This window comes from Malania oleifera, chromosome 6 (assembly GCF_029873635.1).
Source record: "Malania oleifera isolate guangnan ecotype guangnan chromosome 6, ASM2987363v1, whole genome shotgun sequence".
Lineage (NCBI taxonomy): Eukaryota > Viridiplantae > Streptophyta > Magnoliopsida > Santalales > Ximeniaceae > Malania > Malania oleifera.
Window position 1 is genome coordinate 98178563 of NC_080422.1, and position 4851 is coordinate 98183413.

Consider the following 4851-nt stretch of genomic DNA (forward strand, 5'->3'; position numbering starts at 1 on the left):
TAATAATAAAACTTTTGTTATATTGGGCCTGGGTAAAAATGAGGTGTCTACAGCTGCTCCTCTTTGTAGAGTTTTTTATCAAAATATTAAAAAAAATAAAAAAAAAATACAAATATAAAGAAACTAGGAAAATTTACACAAATGTACCCAACTGACTTTCCAAAAGTCGGTTTGGGTTTTTTACAAAAAAAAAAAAAAATGTCAACCGCAATTCTTGACTGCCAAAAAAAAAAAAAATTGAGAATCGACTTTCCAAAAGTCGGTTTGGGTTTTAAAATTAAAAAAAAAAAAAAAAAAAAAGTCAATCGCAATTCTTGACTGCTAAAATAAAAAATAAAAAATAAAAATTGAGAACCCACTTTTCAAAAGTCACCCCCTCCCCCCAAAAACCAAATCCCAACCCCCACCCAAAATCAAATAATAAAATATATATTATTTTTCAAATTTTAATATTTAAATAAAAAGTTATAAATAAAAAATATATTTTTAAGTGTCGTTTAATACCAAAATATTTTTTACATTTTATTTATTTTTCAAATGAATTAAAAAAAGTAAGTTAATTTTTTAATTTCAAAAAATTATATAAAAATGAATACAATAACAAAAAATTTTGAAATAATTTACTTTTGGAAATATTAAGACAAAAAATGACATTTTACTTCCTAATTACATAAAAAAAATTATTTAATAGATAATTAAGAATGGAAAATTTATTTAACATATTATTTTATGTATATTTTATATAGGAAATTTTTAAAATTTAATATTTCTTACCTAATCGACTTTTCAAAAATCGGTTTAGATTAAAATAAAAATAAAACAAAACAAAAAACTTGCACAAAAATCTAGGCACAAAAAACAATTAGAATGAAATAATGGAATGGAAGAAAAATGTAATGAAATAAAAAATTATAACACGTGCTTCATGTGTTCTCCCATCACCCATGTGTCCAACCCGTGCCGCCCGCGCACCACAACTGGGTAAAAATCTGGGCATTCCCACATTCCGGTTTTTGGAGTAGAGTGGAGTGGGTGCTTCGCCTTGACCCAATTCACGAAATCTCTGGTTTGGTACAAGTAGGTCATTCCCCAAAGCTTCCTTCGGCTGTCGACGACCATTCTCTAATGCTCGTCTCGCCCGATCCAGCCCGTGGTCGGGTCACGGAACGCGCTTGTGTTCATGTTTGGGATGGGAACCACAGGGGGTTGTCGTCAAGTTTGATCCATTCACGGAGATACAGGTCGGATAGGTTAGTGGGTACGTCATAGTTCTGGACCTGCCTATTCTGGGGGTCGAGTCTGGTGTAGAGGATGACAGGTTTGTTGCCCGGGAGGATGGTGGCAGATCCGGACCAGCACCCATTTATGTCGAAGGACTTGGACGAGTAGATGGTCGGGTCAAGGGCGACCCAATTGATGAGGTCCTTAGAGATGGAGTGAGCTCAAATGATGTTACCCCACACACCTCCCTTTGGGCTGTACTGGTAGAAGAGATGATAGATTTCATTGTAGTACATTGGTCCTATTTGATTCGAAAGAAAAGTAGAATAGCGGGGAAAGGAAAGATTAGTTAAAATTAGAGACAAATTTTTTATTTTGAGGAAAAAAATGGAAGTTGGTTAGTTTTTTTAAATAATTTTTTTTATATAATTAGGCAGTAAGATGTCCTTTTTGTCTTAGTATTCCCAAAAGTAAATTATTTCAATTTTTTTGTTATTGTATTCATTTTTATATAATATTTAGAAATTAAAAAATTAATTTACTTTTTTTAATTGATTTGAAAAATAAATAAAAAGTAAAAAATATTTTTTTATATTAAATGACACTTAAAAATATTTTTTTATTTACAAATTTTTATTTAAATCTTAAATTTTGAAAAATAATATATTTTTTTATTATTTAAATTAAAAATAATATATATTTTATTATTTGATTTTGGGTGGGGGTTGGGATTTGGTTTTTGGGAGGGTGACTTTTGAAAAGTTAGTTCTCAATTTTTAATTTTTATTTTTATTTTGGCAATCAGGAATTGCAGCTAACTTTTTTTTTTATTTTTTATTTTAAAGCCCAACCGACTTTTGGAAAGTCAGTTCTCAATTTTTATTTTTTATTTTATTTTGGCAATCAAGAATTGCGACTGACATTTTTTGTTTTTAAAGCCCAAACCGACTTTTGAAAAGTTGGTTAGGTACATTTGTGTAAATTTTTTCAATTTCCTTTATATTTGTGTTTTTTGATTTTTCTTTTTAATATTGTGGTAAAAAACTCCCTCTTTGTAGGCTTCGTTGCTTCAAAGTAACAGTAGGAACTCTCCTACGTTATTTGTAGCAAAAAACGTGTAAGGATAAAAGACGCCGATTTTAGACCGGGTAAAATGTAACAAAAGAGACCAAAGTGTGACTTCCCAAAAATGACCAGTAAAGGATCAACATGAGTGAGACCACAAAGGGTTAATAGGAGTAGAACCATGAAGGGTCAATAAGAGTAGGACCGTGAATGATCAATAAGAGTACGAGTGCAAAGGATCAATAAGGCAGGACCGCGATGGGTCAATAAAAGCGGACCGCAAAAAGTCAATAGGAGCGGACCGCGAAGGGTCAATAAGAGTGGGACCGTGATGGGTCAATGAGACAGGACCATGAAGGGTCAATAAGAGTGGACTGCGATGGGTCAATAAGGTGGGACCGCGATAAGTCAATAAGGTGGGACCGCAATGGGTTAATAAGGTGGGACCGCAATGGGTCAATAAGGTGGGACCGCGAAGGGTCAATATAAGTGGGGACTATGAAGAGTCAATATGAGTGGGGACGGCGAAGGGTCAATAAGAGTGGGGACCGCGAAGGGTCAATATGAGTGGGACCGCAAAGGTTCAATAAGGTGGGACCTCGAAGAGTCAATAAGAGTGGGACCGCGAAAGGTCAATAAGGTGGGACCGTGAAGGGTCAATAAGCGTGGGACTACAAAGGGTCAAAAAGAGTGGGACCGCGAAGGGTCAATGAGGTGGGAACCGCGAATAGTCAATAAGGTGGGACTGCAATGGGTCAATAAGGTGGGACCGCGAAGGGTCAATAGGAGTGGAGACCACGAAGGGTCAATAAGAGTGGGACCGTAAAGGGTCAATAAGGTGGGACCGCGAAAGGTCAATAAGGTGGGACCGCGATTGGTCAATAAGGTGGGACTGGGATAGGTCAATAAGGTGGGACTGGGATAGGTCAATAAGGTGGGACCGCGATGGGTCAATAACGTGGGACCGCGATAGGTCAATAACGTGGGACTGCGATGGGTCAATAAGAGTGGGACCGCGGAGGGTCAATAAGAGTGGGACCGCGATGAGTCAATAAGAGTGGACCGCGAATGGTCAATAAGAATGGGACCGCAATGGGTCAAGAAGGTGGGACCGCGATGGGTCAATAAGGTGGGATTGCGAAAGGTCAATAAGAGTGGGACTGTGAAGGGTCAATAAGAGTGGACCGCGAAGGATAGGAGAGATTACACGTCCATACAAGCAGCACCCCTCTACTTTGATATCGTTTGTAAGCTCACCCGAATAGTTTGGGTGCGGCTATAACTGATAGTTATTAGGGCACTCACCTTACTCAGTAAGCTCTCAAGGAAAGAATTTTACTTCACCTTAATTATTTATGTAATTAAACTCACACTCTTTCATTTCTTATATTCATTTCACATTCTAGCTCATAAGTGTCCACGATATCACATCCATGTGCTGTCTATAACTCATGGCTGCCCTGAAGATATTCTACACATCATGCTTCCCCCATGATCAGGGTTGTGCGACCCGAAGGTTGGATCTAAACCACGATTGGCCTACCTGGTTAGATCAAAACAATGAAACTACCTGTCTGTAGTATGATTGGCCTGCCCACTCTTGGTCCGGACACCAGGTGGCAAAAGTACCCTTCTCATTGGCACAATCGACTATTACGCCACACTCTCCACGAGACCGTGTGGTTGCACTTTTCATCCCACTAGCAATGGTACCGTGCTCTCTATCAACAACAGTCCATCAGGGTCTTATTTCCACATTTCCATATTCACATTTCAATATTCACAATTTAGTATTCACATTTAAGTATATTCGTTCATCTCATCAAATCAGTAATATTCTCATCATTTTCTGTTTCATTCTCATCATTTCAGTACATATTCCATTCTCATAATAGTATATATCTCATTTCACGTATTTCAATGAAAACATACATGTATAATGTATTTATCATTGCCCAGTAAAATACATCGCTGTTTCACAATTCATCATTTCTCAGAAAATACTCATAAGTATAACACTTTCATCATTTCTCAATAAAATACACATGTATATATATAACAATACTAGGTTTCTCATATTTTCACATCTGAGTAAAACATTTCCATACTATAACATAGTATCATTTCTCAGTACAAAACACATTTCTCAATTTCTAACACTTTCCTAATATAAATTTATTATTTCAAAATTCCTCATGCCACATAATTGTTCACCTGATATTCATATTATAATTATCATAGTGAATATATCATAATCTCATTTTCACATATTTACTCAAACAATAGTTTCCAAAAAAAAAAATAACTGTTATAATTTATTCCCCTTACCTAGCTTAGTGAGAGGCCTGCTAAAATACCCAATCCCATGCCCGCGGCATTCAAAACTCAAAACCCTGAAATTCACATTTTCCCTAAATCAATCAGTTTGTTAGCTTTGGTATATTCCCAAGAAGGGGGGTGAATTGGAATTTAAAAATTTATCGCCTAGGTTAAACTAATCTAGCAGTAGTACATTCACAACCTAAGGTCTATCTGTGCAGTTCCAAATGTGCAGATAAATATAAC

General features: G+C 36.1%; 1 pseudogene; it reads right to left on the reverse strand.

Moving 5' to 3' along the window:
- Window positions 1-909: 909 nt before the first annotated feature.
- Window positions 910-1517, reverse strand: LOC131158721 (beta-fructofuranosidase, insoluble isoenzyme 1-like; annotated as a pseudogene).
- Between the last annotated feature and the right edge of the window lie 3334 nt (window positions 1518-4851).